The following is an 18507-nucleotide window of genomic DNA, read 5'->3' as shown; positions in this document are numbered from 1 at the left end:
GAAAATGGAAGCTCAGGACATGGTTAGAGCCAGCTAGGTAACACCAGAGCTGAGGGTCACACCCAGGTTTGCACAGCACTGAATCCACTTGGGCCTCTTCACAGACAATGAAAGGGCTGCAGAAAAAGAGCAAGGACTCTCAGTGCTAAACCCAGAAGCCAGGGCCCCAGGGAAGCGCAGAAGGGCCAGCTAGTTGCTGACATCTCAGCCCCACACAGAGCCTTCTCTCAGCTTCCTCAAATAGCTCCTCCAGTCTCAGCCTCCTTCAAATTCTTTTTGCTGTCTGCCCCTCTTGACTCCCTTCTTTTTTCTCCCTCTTTTCCCTGTCCCTACTGTTCTCTAATTGGACCTTCCCTTCTTTTTTCTTCTCGCTCCTCCCCTCACTTCTTAATGATACTGAAACGGAAGTGTACTTTAAACACGGGTAGTGGTGCTAAATGAAGTTTTATTTTTCCTGCTTTTAATTTTTGAATAACTTATGCTTAACTTTTTATGAGTCTTGAAAATAAAACCTAAATTTAGTTGCCTTCTAACTTTTGTGAACCCTTTAATCTCTTCTGTGCATCAATAGCCCTAAATAAGGTTGGGGGTGAGGATGGAGGTGGATTACTCCACCCGCGCTCTGGGTACTTAATCTGTGTGGCTAATAGCTCAAAATCAATACATTTATGGGCCAGCCCGGTGGCGCACTGGAGAGTGCGCAGCTTGGGAGCGCAGCGGCGCTCCCGCCGAGGGTTCAGATCCCATGTGGAGACCGGTTCCCGTTCACTGGCTGAGCAAGGTGCGGGCGCAACACCGAGGGCTGCGATCCTGTTGCCGGTCCCCGGTACGGGCGCGACACCGAGGGTTGCGATCCCGTTACAGGTCAGTAAAAAAAGACAAAAAGGAAAAAAAAAAATACATTTATCTATAACCAGAGGAACTCAGGTTTAACATGGGGAAGAATTTCCTAAGACCACTGCAATATTCTCCTACCCATCCTCTCTACCTCCATTATTTCTCTACTCAATCCACCTGTCAGCAATATTAACACCATCAGTCCTTGCTCCAAAACTATTGATGGTTCCCCACTACCTAAACAACAGAGTACAAAGTCCTTCACTTGGCATTCAATGTTCTCTATCAACCTACTAGGAATTTCCTAACAGTGGTTTCCTGGAATGAAAATCGTGAGAAGATGCACTTTTCTCCTGGAAGTACTCATATATAGTAAAAGCCAGGTTACCTCACATAAGGGATGCTAAAAAGTAGTAGCTGGTCTCCAAGGAGGCATCGTTCACTGGGGAGGGAAAGAGTGAACAATGGGTAGAAGTTAGGTGCTGAAGACTGGACTCAAAAGAAAAAGAAGGTACTGCAGTCAACTACCCTGAATGCCAGGAGCTGCTGAACAGAAGAGGAAGGCTGAACAGAAAAGGAGGCCTCTTTCCCTCCCCAGTGAACGATGCCTCTTGGTATTCACACTCTTGTGTAATCCTCTCCGTGAATTTGAACTGGTCCTATGACTAAGAGAATAGTGGAATTGACACTGCATGACTGCCAAGGCTAGGTCGTGAGAAATCTTGCCATTTCTTTTTTTTTTAAAAAGATGACCGGTAAGGGGATCTTAACCCTTGACTTGGTGTCGTCAGCACCACGCTCAGCCAGTGAGCGAACCGGCCATCCCTATGTGGGATCCGAACCCGGAGTCTTGGTGTTATCAGCACCGCACTCTCCCGAGTGAGCCACGGGCCGGCCCAAATCTTGCCATTTCTGCCTGGATCTCTCAATGCACCCACATTTGGGATACTTCGGCTCAGAACCCAGCTGTCATTTTGTGAGAAGCCCAAGGCACATGGACAGGCCACGTGTAGGCACTCCAGTCAACAGTGAGCATCAAGTGCCTGCCATGTGAATAAGCCAGCATGGATGTCCAACCCAGCTGAGCCTTCGGATGACACCTGCCCCAGACTCCAGTTGACTATAGCAAAGTGAGAGACCCCAAGCAAAAACCACCCAGCTGAGCCCAGTCAAGGCACAGAACCAGGGAAGAGAGGAATAAAGTGCCAATTTCACTTAAGAATGTCCTAGATGAACCACTGAAAACTAACTTTATTAAATCTTGACCCTTGATAAATGTCTTTGTGACAAAATGGGAGTTACATGATTATCTCAAGAAAAAGCACTTGTGCTTGTACAGTATATGCATGTATTTAAAAAACACATTGTACCCCACAAATGTGTACAAGTCAATGTTAAAATAAAAATAAATGAATAAAATAGAAAAAGCCCTTGTGGGACTGAGTTGCAAGCTAAACTAGCCACTTTTTCATGGAACACCATTTTTACTTTAAAGAAAGGGAAGTAAGAATGTCACTTCAAGAAAAAGAACCAACAGTATGTTACCAAGATACAAATGATAAAAATCAAGCTTTCAAGAGAAAATTTAAATCATGGAAAATTTGTTTTGACCACTGTGAAATTGACAGCTTTCCAATACCTGAAGACTTTTCTGAGATCAGTGGTGATATTAATGAATATGATTTTTTGATATTGTAAAATAAAATGTGTCAACATCTGGAAGATCTGCATAATTCGGTGAACCAATATTTCCAATGACCAATTCAAAGTAAAAGATCCATTTTAAGTGCAAGATAAACCGACGGATTTTAATATGACAAAGTATGAAAGTTTGTTAAGGTTTCAGACTCCACAGTGGACTACCCTTTAAAAAACTACAACCTGTTGAGTTTGGTATAGTATCAAAGAAAAATATCCACAATTATCTGCAAAGACTGTCCTCCCTTTCTCAACCACCTATCTGTGTGAGGCCAGATTTTCTTCATATCTTCCTTTTTTTTTTTTTTTCCTTTTTGTCTTTTTTACTGACCGGTAACAGGATCGCAACGCTCAGTGTCGTGCCCGTACCGGGGACCGGCAACGGGATCGCAACCCTCGGTGTTGCGCCCACACCGCGCTCAGCCAGTGAGCGGGAACCGGTCTCCCCATGGGATCCGAACCCTCGGCGGGAGCGCCACTGCACTCCCAAGCGGCGCACTCTCCAGTGCGCCACCGGGCCGGCCCCCTTCATATCTTTCAAACAAAACAAAATATTGCTAGAGACCGAACATAGAGGCAGATATAAGAATTCAATTGTTTTTTATTAAACCAGACATAGAGGCAAAAATCTCTCCCCTCAATAATTTTTTTGTTTTGAAAAGTAGTTATTTTTCATTAAAAATGTCATTTATGATAACACATGAGTTTATTAAATGAGTAAATTAGTAACTTTAAAAAATTCCCCAGTTTTGGGCCGGCCTGTGGCTCACTCGGTAGAGTGCAGTGCTGATAACACCAAGGCCACAGGTTCGGATCCCATGTAGGGATGGCCGGTTCGCTCACTGCCTGAGCATGGTGCTGACAACACCAAGTCAAGGGTTGAGATCCCCTTACCGGTCATCCTTAAAAAAAAAAAAAAAAATTCCCCAGTTTTAATTTCTATTATGGTAAACACAAGCTCTTGGGGTACCCAATCTTTAAGAATGCAGAGGAGTCTTGAGGCCAAAAAGACTGAGAATCACTGTTTTCCAATATTTTAAGGTTGACTTCAAAATAAATCATCTTTCTCTCAAGGCCCAATCTGAGACTCAGTTTCTTCACGGACAAAGCCAGCCCTCAGTGATGGCTTGCTCCTCAGAATACATATCCTTGTACAGCACCATGTTCTTAGTATCCACTGGCTTTCTAATATTTAAAAAATCTACCAAGGTCCAGAGTTCAATCTCTGCATTGGCCAGCCACAAAAAATATATATAAAAAATTACTTTTAAAAAAATCTTTTTTTGTGCATATGTGTTCTCTCCCCAACTAGGTTCCCCACTGTATGGGGAGGTGGGGGAAGGGTGCAGGCAAGGACCGTATCTGAGATATCTGTCACAGCACCTGGCCCACGGAAGTACTACAGGTGAGAAAGACTAACATGGCAACAACCACTGCTTTTTGAGATTAACACTGAAAAATATGATAAAGCTATAGCCTCACCTTTGCCAGAGAAAACTAAGGAAGAAAACTTCTGCCTTGGACTGGGAGCTCAAAGATCAGGGATGAACCGGACAACCAACCCCTGTACATGTACAGCTGCTGCCACTGTGGCTAGCTGCTGCTGAAGCAAATGACAAAGACAATCAATTCAACTTGGTAGCTCTCCCTGCTCAGGGGGGACTTCCACCTCATCTCCTCTCAGGGAATCTCAGAAGCCTCCCAAACCCCCCTTTCTTCCTCCTTCACAGTCCTTTCAGAGGAAAGGACTTGGTATGGGTTTGACAACAGGAGGGGCCCCTGCCCAAGACTTTCCTGAAAGAGCCACAAACAACCTGACCCCTACAGACCGAGAGACACAGGGGTTCACTACCCTGTTTGGCAACAGGAAAACCCTCAGGGGGTTAAAGGCAGAGAAAGGGAAGTAAAACCCACAAACAGATGTTGGAACCACCGAACTTCAGAGATTAAAACAAATCAGACAGGAGGCTACATTTCCTGTGGCCCCCAGCAGGGACCCACAATAACTCAGCCTCCCAAATAGCTGGGACAATGAACATGGAATTCCCTGGAGCTCCCCTTCTGAGAGTTTATAAAACCTGCCAGGCATCCTGAGAACAGGGAAACAGCAATAGGAAACCTAGAGCATTGTTCAAACTCTAGTGAGGACCCACTACCCCAGCAGAGATGGAAGAAACAATTCTGTGTATTATGCCCAGGTCTCATGTACAAGGGTACTTCAAAAAGTTCATGGAAGGGGCCGGCCCGGTGGCGCACTGGATAAGTGCGCCGCTTGGGAAGCGCGGTGGCGCTCCCGCCCGAGGGTTTGGATCCCACATACAGACCGGTTCCCGCTCACTGGCTGAGCGAGGCGCGGGAGCAACACCGAGGGTTGCAGTCCCGTTGCCGGTCCCCGGTCCGGTACGGGGGCAACACTGAGGGTTGCGATCCGTTGCCAGACACGGAAAAAGACAAAAGACAAAAAAAAAAAAAAAGTTCATGGAAGGGGCCGGCCCGGTGGCGCACTGGATAAGTGCGCCGCTTGGGAAGCGCGGTGGCGCTCCCGCCCGAGGGTTTGGATCCCACATACAGACCGGTTCCCGCTCACTGGCTGAGCGAGGCGCGGGAGCAACACCGAGGGTTGCAGTCCCGTTGCCGGTCCCCGGTCCGGTACGGGGGCAACACTGAGGGTTGCGATCCGTTGCCAGACACGGAAAAAGACAAAAGACAAAAAAAAAAAAAAAAAAAGTTCATGGAAAAACAGACTTAAAAGATAATATGAGAAAAAAAATAATAATATTAATCTTTCCACAAACTTTTTGAAGACCCCATGTATGCCAGCAAACTGAATCCGGTTTTTACTATCATCATTTCCCAGGTGCCTGGCACTCAGAAATATTTGCTTCATAAATGAAAGAAAATGATCAACACCATCTTTGTGGCTTGGCACCCTACGCACCCATATGGGTAGAGAAGGAAGTGTGTTCATTTATTCACTCAACAAATATTTATTCAGCATCTCCTCCGTGCCAGGCACTGTCCTGGACACAAAAGGAAACAAAATAAATCCCTGCCCTTGTGGAGTTTAAGTTTTAGTGGGTGCAAAGGTGAAAATCTTCATGCTCCTGAAAAAATTATGTAAGCCACAGACATTCACTAACTATGAAATCAGTGCCTACTATGTGTACGTGATGGGTACCAGATGCTATGACAGGCAATTGGGGTCTGGGACTCAGCCCCAGTGAAATTATTTCATCTTCAAGGCCAGGATCCTAAATCTGGATCCTGTGTTAGTCAGCTTCAGAGGCCCCTGAGTAAGGGAAATGGGATTACCTCTTTGGTGCATCTGTCTTCATCTGTTGGTGAGCAGAAGCCACTGTGTGAGTACCACGTGCATGCCCAAAACACCACGCAACACTGCAGGACAAGAAAAAAACCAACATCTTTAGCTAAGAGGCACCAGGGGTCTGAAAAGCAGCTCTAATAAGTTATAATTAAACACCAGAGTTCAAAGAGTGCTCCCATGGCAGTTGGGCTCCTCACACACCCACCCTGAGATGTTGTTATTCTGAGCCTGAATCAGCAAATATTTCCCAATCCTGGAAGTAGTCCGCTCACCTCCAAGCAAGCGGACACTAGCTTTGCCGATCTTACCAAGGTGAGGCAGAAAGAACTGACACGGTAAGGAAGGAGCTGATGCCCAACACCCCCAAATAGGTGGCAGCTCATATGTGTAGACACCCTGAGTCATGCTTCATTCCTTGACCAAAGCCCCATGGAAACAGGACCGGAGTCACACCCCAATCACCAGCCTGATGAGTTATGAAGGCCAGGAACCATCTGATGAGAAAGAAGACCCACATGTTGAAATCTGATACAAGAGGCCATTCTCTCCCTGCCAGGCTCAACCCAAGTACCCAGCTCTCCTCTGACACCCTGGAATCCAGCTGCTAATAAGCAGCCCCTCCCCCTGGCTCCAAAGGCAGAAAAAAATGCTCAGGTACATCAAACCATCTCCAAGAAGCAGCCATTGGGCAATGTTGTACAACATGACACAGATAAGGGCAATGGGCACATGGCTTCTGAATGATACAAGCAAGGGCCTAACAGGACAAAATCCACAGAGACACTGGGTAGGGAGAAAAAAAAGACAGTTTCCAGTGCTGACAATGATGGGCAGTGGGGCTGGCTCTTGGCATTTCCGGGCCCTGCAGAGGTATTGCAAGAGGGCACCACAGTTCAGCTTCCCAGTCTGCAGGGAATACTCAGGTATGCCTTGGTGACAGGATACAGCTGAAGCCTTTGGAAGCAATAGGTCCAACTCCTCCTGAGAAAGAGGAGCTGCACTGTCCCAAGACATTCCAGGATCTGCAGGCCCTGAGGACAGCTTGCACAACACCCAAGAAAGCTATGTTCTGTCCAAAACAGAGGTCTATGGCTTCCCAGGCCAGCACCTGATACTGGCTGTCCTCTCACTCGGCCTTCAGGGAAGGGGTCTGAGGGACCACAGGCAGGGTTGGAAGGCTGAGTAGAGGCAATTCCTCTTGAGTGGGCTGAGGCATACACAAGAAAGAAGTGGTGAAGCGGCAAGGAGAAAGGCAGCCAAAAAAAGGGCGGTCAGTTCATTAAACTTAAGAGTTGGTAACACCAGGGTCAAGGGTTCAAATCCCCTTACTGGCCAGGCACCCAAAATAAAAGCAAAAAGGAAAAAAAAGTTGATTGTCTACACCATCTGTAGAATACTGTCAGGGGCTTGTCCACCCACCTTTGAAACAGAGAAGCAAGCTGACCCAAGCTCTGCAAAACTCACTGAATGGGAATGTGGTAACTGTAAATCAAGACTACACACTCAGAAGATGACAGAGTGGACAAACTTTAAGAAGCTATCTGGCCATTGCTGCTGGTGCCCAAGCTGCTCTGCAAGGACTGGGCTTGACTTGTTCTCAAGCCTCTCACCTCCTGCCTCAGTGGAGAGCACTCCTAATGGGTAAGCAAAAACAAAGTAAAGCCCTTCTTGGGAGCCAGAGACTGGACTAAATTATTGCCAAACACTTGACCTCAACCCCTTTAGAATGACCTATTAAAACCTGGAGAAGGGCCGGCCCGTGGCTCACTCGGGAGAGTGTGGTGCTGATAACACCAAGGCCCCGGGTTTGGATCCCATATAGGGATGGCCGGTTCGCTCACTGGCTGAGCGTGGTGCTGACAACACCAAGTCAAGGGTTAAGATCCCCTTACCGGTCATCTTTTAAAAAAAAAAAAAATAATAAAACCTGGAGAAATGGGCCGGCCCGGTGGCGCACTGCTACAGTGCGCCGCTTAGGAGCGCAGCAGCGCTCCCGCCACGGGTTCGGATCCCACATACAGACCAGTTCCCGCTCACTGGCTGAGCGAGGTGCGGGTGCGACACTGAGGGTTGCGATCCCGTTGCCGGTCCCGGTCCGGTATTGGCGCGACACAGAGGGTTGCGATCCGTTGCCAGACACGAAAAAAGACAAAAAGGAAAAAAAAAAAAAAAACCTGGAGAAATGTTTTTCTTAGGAACAAGGGACCCCTTCTGGTCCATTCTGCCCGAATCCTCCCCAAACCGCTATGCAGAAGGGGCTCAGGGGTCAGTGGAGAGGGGACTGGCTCAATGACAGGTCATCCACAATCATATTGCTTTCACAGAAAAGGGTTAGTGCACGGGGGATAATAAAACTTTAAAGTCTGGTCGAGCTGGTTCAATTGGCTCCCCACCACAACTCCTGAAGGTTGCCAATTCTGTGCCCAATTCTGGTTCAAAAACAGAGAGCATGATCCTCAAAAGAGGAGACCTAGAAATCCAGAGCCAGGTGAAACAACAGGCCTTCCTTTCTAAATGTGAGAATGGGTCATGCTCTCAGAATCCTCTAAGATCAGACTGGGCAGAAACAGAGGATATGTTATTTCCTGAAGATTTCTCTAGGGGACCAAGGCCAAATAAAGGAGCTCAAACTGAAGGCATCTGAAAAGAACTTCCAGCCTGGCAAGAAGGTTAAACACCCAGACACACCATGAAGGGCTCTCTAGCCCCAGAGAAGATGATCTATATGGCTGGAATCAGACAACTCAAGTTCCTGACAAGGAATGCAGCCCCACAACCTATCCAGGCAGATATCAACCTGATACCCCACACTTCACCTGGGCAAACGGAATGAAAATTCAGCGTCAGTCTCCCTCTTGGATCCACAGGAAATTAAGTTCCCAAGGAAAAAGAAGGAAGAAGAAACTCCAAGAGAACCTGTGCAGTGACTAACATCAGAGGCACATTCAGTTGGTCAAAGATGCAGGAGAGAAAATCAGCAGCTGGTTCAAGCCACCGATAGTAAAAGGGATACATGCCTGCCAGCCCCAGGGCTATCAGGCTGGCAATCTATTTCAAAACTCAAACAGGAAAAAAATGTTCTGGAGCCAGTACAGAGGAAAGAGGTTGAGGACCACTGGCATTCTCTGGGGCATAGTTTCTAGAGACTTCTCTTAGCTCTTTGGAATGGGGCATAGGGTGGAGGGTGGAGTGAGGGCAGATATAGGCTGGGGTATCATGGCTTAAATGTGTTCAATACATCCTAAGTGAAAGGACACAGAACCCTGTTTCCTGGAAAGGGAAAAGCCTTGGATGAGGCCTCCACCTAGCCCTGGCACGCACCCTACTCAGCCCAGTCTCTCCCCAAGTGTTCCTGGAAGTCAACAGACCCATAAAAAGGAAGTATTAAAGCTGAGATTAGAAGAATGTCCTACAAATTGGACATCATCTCTGATGCAACACCCCAATAAATTCACCCACACAGACACACCTGTTATTTACCTCAGACATTCAGCCCCTTAATTCAATCAGATGCTTAAAACTTCCACCCCACCCCACCCACCCCATAGGTATCACAACTGCAGGTCAAGTGAAAGCAGAGCAGTGTGTGCAGCTAAAGCTTCTCCCTGAAGCAGAGGCAAGGAATCCTGAGGGAAAGGGAGTGAGGTAGGTGGTCGACAGGAACGCAGGGGACAGGGTTGATATGAAGGAATTCAGAGAGTGGGGCAAAAACAGGGCCTCCGAGGGAGCCAGAGTAGGAGAGGCTTATCTAGACAGGGATTGCAGAAACGGGGTTAGAAAAGAGGATGGGGAGCAGTAATACTGGGAGGGATCAGGCACGGGGAGAAGTAGGGGACAGGGACGGGAGAAGAAAGCAACGACTGACTGAAAGGGCAAGGATGGGAAGATGAAGGCAGGAGACAACTATAACGAAGGGGACAGAGGAGAAGATCCCCAAGGAGACCCTAGGTAGGTAGAGCAACGGATTTGGGGGCACTAGAAGGGGTGAGAGAAGAGGTCAGAGGCATGGGAGGGGAGTGGGAGAGGATCCCGGGCCTGAGACGGGCTCTCAGAGAAGTGGGAGGACACGGAGCCATGAGGCCCAAGAGGGGGCACAGGATCGCGTGGAACGACGCCCGTGGTTCGGGCTCTGACAGCTATGGGGGACTCAGGGCTAGGGGCGCAGAGGCAGTGGGGTGCCAGCAGGGCAACGCACAACAGCTGACCGGCGCGGGCCAAAGCGCTGCAAGCCGCAGCGGCGCTGTCCGCGGACCCCTACCGCTCCCCCAATCCCGCTCCACGCCGGGCCTTAAGCCCCAGCCCCGTTGGCCGCCTCGACCCGGCCCGCCGCTTCCCTCCGCTGCTTGCCTACCCTCTTCTCCAGACCCGGACTGACCTGTCCCGGCCTCCTCCCGCGCCACCGCCGCCCTCCCGCAGGCTCCGCAGAAACCTCCGTCTCCTGCCAAAACTTTTCCCATTAATCCCCAGTTCCGCGGCGGCCTCGGCGTCACACGCTCCGCGGCCCGGCCCCGCCCCGCCAGCGTGACGTCACCGCGCAGCTCGGCCCTCCCTCTCCACGCCCCCTTCTGCCCTGCCGCGGCCAATCACCGTGCCTCCCGGAGACTCCTCGATTCTGCCACTCCGCCCACCGCACGCTGCCTCGAACCTGCCTGTAGCGCCGTCTGGTGCGGATTACGGGCGCTGCAGCTGACGGAGGAGCTGGAGAGGAGCCGGGGAGGAGCCGGGGAGGAGCCGGGGAGGAGCCGGGGAGCGCTAGGTCTAGTAAAACAAGTCCAGCAAGTATTGCAAAAGGGAGTTTAAAGCAGCAAGGGAGGTAGGGGTCATCTAGTATAGTACAACCTCTACAACTTTCCGGTGAAGAAACTTAGGCCCAGAGAAGGTGCGTGACTTGCAGCAAGAAGCAATGCTGGGGCTAGAACCTACTCTCCTGACTCTTAACCCAGTGCTTCGTCCACCAGAGGAGACCGCGCTGCCTGTAATTTTCAAAAAAGGGCTTTCCTTCCTCGAGACTCTTCTGCAACTGGAAACTTATGCTCCTGGACTTCTTACCTACCTTCTCATGTGCTTATCTAATACGCTTGTCCACCTAAATGGGGAGCACCCTCCTTACTGTTTTAGAAAATTCGGTTCTCACTTCTTAACACCGGTCTTTAAGACCTGGAAGGGAAGTCTGGCCAGTCAGCTAAATTGGTTAGAGCGTGGTGCTGATAACACCAAGGTCAAGGGTTCAGATCCCTGTACCAGCCAGCTGGAAGGCAGACTGGTGGGAGAAGTTGGCTTTGTCATCTGGTGATGAGCAAAACTTGACTCTCAGGTGTATGAACAATGGGTAACTCCCTCCTTTCCACTATCCTTAAAGTAAAGGTTACCCCTCCGTTCTCCGATGCAACTCGTTTGCCACACCCTCAGCTCTTTAGGGTAGTAGAACCATGAGTGGTTTTTTTTCTTTCTTTCTGCTTACTTTTGTTGTTGTTGTTCCTTGTTGTTTTGTTTTCGTTTTTGTTTGTTTGTTGTTGCTTAGGTGGCTGGCCGGTAGGGGGATCCGAACTCTTGACTGGATTTTTTTTTTTTTTTTTTTTGGTGACTGGCTGGTAAGCGACCTTTGTTTTACCAGCACTACCCTCTAACCGAGTCAGCTAACTGGCTAGCCCTTTTTTTCCTACTTTTTGAAATGAATGTTCATTACTTTTGTAATTTAGATGTCAACCTCCTCGCCCTTTGAGATTGAAGTAAACATGGACTATGGAAGTCAAAGCCCTCCCTAAGATTTCTGCAGATTTCTGGGGACTAATATTCTAAATATCTCTGCCTCTGGGCTTCTGCTTCTTGCCAGGCTGTTACTGTACAGTTCAGAGTTCTAGAAATCAATTCAGGGCTCTAGAGATGAAACTCAGCCCTTGCTGAGGACTGCCCACACCTCTTCCCATACAAAAAATTCATGAATACAGAAAACATTATGATGCTCTGAGCCCTAGGGCAAGATCACATGATGCCTGGCAAACAGTTTAAACTCACCCATCGTTAAAGCCCTTCCCGCACCCCACATTGAGGTTTTCTAACTGGCCCTTCACCCCTTAGGGCCTGGCCTTCTCCCAAATTGCTACCTATCCTCCGCCCTCTTCCCTGCCCCACCATTCTCTCCTCTGTCCCACCCTTTCTGGAGATAATACAAATTCCTCTGGCTTTCCTGGCAGAAAGAGACATCTTAACCATATCTGTCCACTGTTTGGATTCCTGCCAACACTCATGCCCTGAAGATCCCACTTTCTTCCTCTAAGTGGCTTATTTCCCCTAATAAAGACAGTTCCTTCCCTAAAAGAAATTCTGGGAGCACTAAGGTATTATATTTTTCACCTCATTTCATTTTTAAATTAAGAATATATATACAGGGCCAGCCCCGTGGCACACTCGGGACAGTGCAGCGCTGGGAGCACAGCGTCGCTCCCGCCGTGGGTTCGGATCCTATATAGGGATGGCCGGTGCACTCACTGGCTGAGCGCGGTGCGGGCGACACCACACCAAGGGTTGCAATCCCCTTACCGGTCATGAAAAAGACAAAAAATAAATAAATAAATTAATTAATTAATTAATTAAGAGTATATAAAGTTTAATATAATATATTTAATAAGTACATGTCCATATCTATGTATTTAATGTTTAGACCCCATAATTCCACTTTGGGTAAACTGTCTTGAGGAAATAATCTTAAATACAGAAAAGGTTTTGTACACAAAAATGTCCATTGCAATATTATTTAAAACAACAAAAAACTGGAGATAACCTAATTGTCCAACAACAGAAACATGTTCAGGTAAATTATGCTGTTATCCTTCAGATGAAACATTACACAGCCATTGAAAATGATGCCTTAGGGAGCCAGCCCGTGGCTCACTCGGGAGAGTGCGGTGTTGATAACACCAAGGCCACGGGTTCGGATCCCATATAGGGATGGCCGGTTTGCTCACTGGGTGAGCGTGGTGCTGACAACACCAAGTCAAGGGTTAAGATCCCCTTACCGATCATCTTTTTTTTAAAAAAAAAAAAAAAAAAGAAAATGATGCCTTAAAGGGCCAGCCTGTGGCTCACTTCGGAGAGTGTGGTGCTGATAGCACCAAGGCCATGGGTTCAGATCCCTATATGGGGATGGCCGGTTGCTTACTTGGGTGAGCGTGGGGCTGACAACACCAAGTCAAGGATTAAGATCCCCTTACCAGTCATCTTTTTTAAAAAGAAAAGAAAAGAAAAGAAAATGATGCCTAAAAAGAGTTGGTAATAAAGTGGAAAAATGTTATGATCTGATATTAAGCGGATAAAGGCAGAATATGACAATATGTACAGAGTGAAATCACACTGTTTAGAAGACTAAAAATTAACATAGGAAAAAACTGGAAGGAAACAATAAAATGTTATCAGTAATTGCCTTCGGATTGTGGTTCTGTGAGTTATTGCCTTTCTGTATTTTTATTCTGAGCATTTTTTTCTATAATGGAAACAAGGTTTGTTTGATTTTTAAAAACAAAAAAGAAAAACCTTCCTTATATTGAGGAAAATTTATATCCCCTGGTACTCCTCCCCAATAATCTTAGTTCTACCCCTTAGAGGTAAACTAAGTCAAATTGTTTTCCATATAAGAGCCCTCCTGATGGTTGACCCTATTTCCCTGTGTATATATGTTTTTTTGTTTGTTTGTTTGTCCTTTTTGAGACCGGCCACACCGCGCTCAGCCAGTGAGTACACCGGCCATCCCTATATAGGATCCGAACCCGTGGCGGGAGCGCTGCTGCGCTCCCAGCGCCGCACTCTCCCGAGTGCACCATGGGCTTGGCCCTATATATGTATTTTTAAAGCTGCAACATCCCTAGTTTCTCATACAAATGATTATGGCTCCCTTTACCACGGAGATTGCTGGCTTCAGAATGGGTGGTTTTATGTATATCCATCTTCTTCAAGGCTTTCCTTGTTTTCGGCCACCCAGTTTCTGAATCCTCTTCCCACGATTGGGAAATCTCCCACTTTAGACTCTTCCTCCACCTTAGAAGCTGAAAATGTTAGGCATTTGCTTCCAGCCTTCTTTGCAGCCAGGGCATAGCCACATGACAGGGGATCTGTTAATCAGATGCATTGGAAGCTGGAAAGAGAACTAGAGAACACTCATAATCCATTCAGATGAGTGGCAGCAGCATTTCCAGAGACAGTCATGGCAGCAGTTGTAAGAGCAGCATCCAACATATGGTAATTGGCTATGGAGAAAGCAGTGTCTATACCTAGAGGTGACAGCTAGGGTGTCTTTAACAAGAACTGTTGTGTGGTTTCATTTTGGGTATGGATCCTTACTACACAGCCTCCAATCTGGCTCACTTGTCCTTCCAATTATTTGAGGAGCTCCTCTATGTTTTACTAATAAATTTCTTTCCTGCTTTAGTCAGTCTGTTTCTATTACTTGAATCTAAAACAGCTTCCCTGAATCTTCATTTTGACTAGATTTGGCCTCAGAGTTAGCTGACAGTGGGAAAAGCTGGTTTTTGCCAAGCCTGTACAACCCTTTCTAGACCAGCCAGGGATCTTAGCTACCAAAACCTGCTCCAATGCCCAATTATTGTGTAACTGAATAACTTACAGTGCAGAGTAAGAATTAGATTCGAACCTTCTCCACAGCCATTTCAGACTCTAGCCAGCAGGTGGGGGCCTCCTTAGTCTTCTGAAATCAGCCTGCTCAGTATTCCCCTTCCTCTCTTTCACTGTAGCAGGGACCAGAGAGATGACTTTCAGCAGGCACCTGTTGGGCCTGGGTAGACTCTGGAAACAGTTTCTAATCCGCCTCTTGCACTCCAGCCCCACCTCCCTACCCTCCTCACATACAAGCCACAGAGAGAGAGATGATGACCTGGGATCACAATGACTGCTCTTTCCACGTGGCCCCCAGAGTTTATGGGTATCTCTGAGGGCATCAGAGACAGGACACACTTTCCTTTATCCAGGATGTTGGAAAGGACAGAGAAGTTATTTTCTAACTCTGGAATTAAAAGACTAGAAAATACTTTCTCCTGGCCCTAGTAATGTCACCTAAGACTAACAGCTAAGACTAACAGCTTCTCATGCCAGTCCCAACGTGGATCGCATTCAGGCACCACCAGCATGATCTTCCTTCACTATTTCATACCTCAGCCGTCAGTGCCTCCCTGTGTCCCAACATAGAACATTCAAAAGCCTAGGATGGACAGGTGAGAAAACTAAGGCTCAGGGGTTGTCTTGCCACCTCACGTCTAAACTCTGCCTATCTTCCAAAAATCTCTATAGTCGGATCTCACTCTACCTTTTTAGTCATGGGTCTTCCATAGTAGTGGTCTTCAAAAATTTTTGCCACTCTGTTCCTAAAAGAATATATAAGAACTATGCAGCCCCTTGCACATTTTTTTAAGGTGAATCTAATATTTTCATCATTACTTTAAAATTTAGTTGTTGCAGAGGATGGATATCATTCCCAGTATTGTAATTGTAGAAATATTAACATTTTAAAATAAAACTGCTATATAAGACTCAAATCTTGTAGTGATTTGGTACTCACCATCATCCATTTTAAAAATACATGAATAAACTCATCTTTAGCAATCAGAAATTTCATTGTCCCTTTTTCTCCTTGTACTTGTATCTCCATTCCACTTTCCCTTAAAACTCTAATCTTAATGTAACACATTTTATGCTTGAAAGTCTTTTATTGATCACCATATCATACATCTCTGCAACCAAAATATATATACAAGTTGAAATTTTAAAACATTTTAAGTTTCGTGTAGCTCAAAGTGAGAAGTTTTCTTCTGGTTTGAGTGGCCATTACAAATATTAGTGACACCCTATTGATCGAAACAATATAAAGATTATAATTTTTATAAATATTTAACATAAATACAAAATACATTGTAAATGTATCTCTTAATGAAAAGATGGACTATTTTTTCCCTTTGGTTAGATTATATATTCATAGTTGAACATTACTGATAGAGTAAGACTGTGTTCAGCATCAATTCTAGTCCTATTTTTTCATTTTTGAAGCTGAGAAACCTTGTTCACATAAATAAGTAGATGGAAATTGAGAGTCTTGATATAACAATGGTATCTGATTCTGAGTTATTTGCTTTTAAAAAATCACATAGAGGGCCGGCCCAGTGGCGCACTGGAGAGTGCACCGCTTGGGAGCGCGGCGGCGCTCCCACCGAGGGTTCGGATCCCATGTGGAGACCGGTTCCCGCTCACTGGCTGAGCGCGGAGCGGGCGCAACACTGAGGGTTGCGATCCCGTTGCCAGTCCTGAGTACGGGCGCAACACTGAGGATTGCGATCCCATTACCGGTCAGTAAAAAAGACAAAAAGGAAAAAAAAATCACATAGAAATCTATTATTAAAAAAAGTTAATGATTTATCAGCTGACAACACAATTAAGTCCTTCCAGTTTTAAATGCAAAGATTTGGAAAACCTCCTGACTTGAATACAAAATGGATTTCTTTCTTTTTTTTTTTTTTTTTTTAATTGTTATTGCCTCATGATTGTACGTATTTTGGGGATTAAACGTTGACATATGTTGATCAAATCAATATTACCAGCATATATATTGTTATGAATCATACTTATTCTTTATGCCCCTTGTCCAATCTCTCCGCATCCCCCTCTCCCTCCCCTCTCCCCCCTCTAATTACCCTAGATTTCTTCTCTCCTTCTGAAAGAGTAATGGTTACTCTGTTGATTTGTTGCCTAGATGATCTGTCCAATGCTGAGAGGTGTGTTCAGGTCCTCCAATATTATTGTAGAGCAGATGCTTCTTCTATCACTCTGGAATGACCTTTGTGGAGAGAGACATCCTCTCCTTTTCTTTGGTCTCTGCTGGTGACTCTCCTTGTGTCAATTCCCTCCAACGGCTGGTGAACCATCTGCACAGTGGTTGTGGCATCTAGCTGCTTTCACGGCAGCCGTGGTTATTGTGGTGGCTGTGGTGGGCCACCCACATGAAGGTGATGTTTTTGGCATGTTCCTTACCTAGTTGATGGTGGTGATGGCAGTATGCCTGGTTATGGGAGGGGGTCTGGTCCTCAGATCCATGCCTTAGGAACCCAGGCAGGCCCCGTGGCACTGGCAGTGTGCCTGGGTGTGGGTGGAGGATCTGGTCCCTGGCTGCATACCTCAGGACCCTGGGCAGACCCTGTGGCACTGGCAATTTGCCTGATTGTTTTCCCTTTCTGGCTTGGTAGCCCAGGGGACTTCTGGTCCTTCTAGGTGTTATAGGTGTTCTTTGGTGAAATGAGACCTTCACTAGTTAATATCAAACTTTGTCTCTGGTTGTGGGTACTCTGTTTTTTCTTTCAGTTCTGTGTTGGATTATTTGCTGTTCCCACCACTTAAACTTTGTGCTGGAACTAATTTGTTGTCCTTTGTTTACTTCTAAAATGGGGGAACTTCCTGTGGGGACCAGAACTTGAGCTGTGTGGTTGAGCTAAATTGCTGCTTTGCTGCTGATTCCCTAGAGAAGGCTTTTTGTGCAGCTCAGGTTTCAATGGTTGACTTTATAGGACTTCTGGGTTTAGTGAAATCCAGTGCTCTTGGGTTGTGTAGAAACTCTGGTCTGGGCCTGAGTCTTTTCATCAAACTGCACCCCATGCAACTCTGTATTCCTGACCAGTCTCCTCTGAGTGGTCCTGCACTGATTGGGGGCCAGATCAGCTGTCCTTGCTGTGCACCAGTGTTCTCCTGGTGGGCCCGTCTCCCCCACTGCCCATGCTGCAAACACTTCCCATGGGCTGGGCCATGTGCCAGTCCCTTGTGATGATTCACTGGAATGGCTCCTTTTTTTCAGCTGTTGTGGCTCCTTGCTCCTATGCAGGTCCACGGGAACGCTATTAGTTGTCTTGCTGGCCTGGGGGCCACGACGGCTCTCTTCTCCCCTGCTGTCACCATGCAACTTTTTCCGAAGGGCACAGCTGCAGCTTTTACCAGCCCCTACTCCAAATGCTCAGCAGCTCCAGCCTGGAAGCGGCCAGGGCTCGAAACGGTCAGAGAGGTTTTTCCTTTCTCTCATCGTGGCTTCTCCTGCCTTCATGCACTCCATAGGTCTCTCCTCCTCTTCCCCTGGGCTCTAGCAGCCCCAGTCTGGCTGTCGTTGCTTTTTAATAGTTGTAAATTAATTGATTTGGGGAGAGAGTGATGCTGGGTACCATCTATTCCTCCATCTTGACCAGAAGTACAAAATAGATTTCTTAACCAGCTTTTGAGACATTCACTTTCTCAGTACCAACAGTCCTACACTAGTATTTCTTTTTTTTTTTTTTTTCTTTTTTAAAAGATGACCGGTAAGGGGATCTTAACCCTTGACTTGGTGTTGTCAGCACCACGCCCAGCCAGTGAGCGAACCGGCCATCCCTATATGGGATCCAAACCCGGGGCCTTGGTGTTATCAGCACCACACTCTCCCGAGTGAGCCACTGGGCCGGCCCTACACTAGTATTTCAAATTGTTGCTTTGTTCAGTGTTCCAGGGATTTAGCTGCTCTGGGAAGTCCACTATTGAAAGAGAATGGGGGCCAGCCCATGGCTCACTTGGGAGAGTGCGGTGCTGATAACAACAAGGCCATGGGTTTGGATCCCTATATAGGGATGGCTGGT

The 18507-nt window shown here is 46.9% G+C and overlaps 1 protein-coding gene across 3 annotated transcripts in view; it reads right to left on the bottom strand.

The window, feature by feature from the left end:
- The window catches only part of PPARD (peroxisome proliferator-activated receptor delta), an 84324-nt gene extending 73965 nt beyond the window's left edge, over positions 1-10359 (bottom strand). For 2 of the 3 annotated variants that reach the window (XR_550450.1, XM_008572423.1), the window contains exons 1-2: positions 10236-10359; positions 5848-5931 (exon numbers count right to left, since the gene is read on the bottom strand). The gene's annotated coding sequence lies outside the window, so the exon portion shown is untranslated. The remainder of the gene's footprint in view (positions 1-5847; positions 5932-10235) is intronic. The other variant, XM_008572424.1, reaches the window with a different exon arrangement.
- Between the last annotated feature and the right edge of the window lie 8148 nt (positions 10360-18507).

Source organism: Galeopterus variegatus, unplaced genomic scaffold, assembly GCF_000696425.1.
Source record: "Galeopterus variegatus unplaced genomic scaffold, G_variegatus-3.0.2 Scaffold783, whole genome shotgun sequence".
Lineage (NCBI taxonomy): Eukaryota > Metazoa > Chordata > Mammalia > Dermoptera > Cynocephalidae > Galeopterus > Galeopterus variegatus.
Note: the sequence above shows the minus strand (reverse complement) of the source record. Positions and strands in the feature narration are given on the sequence as shown.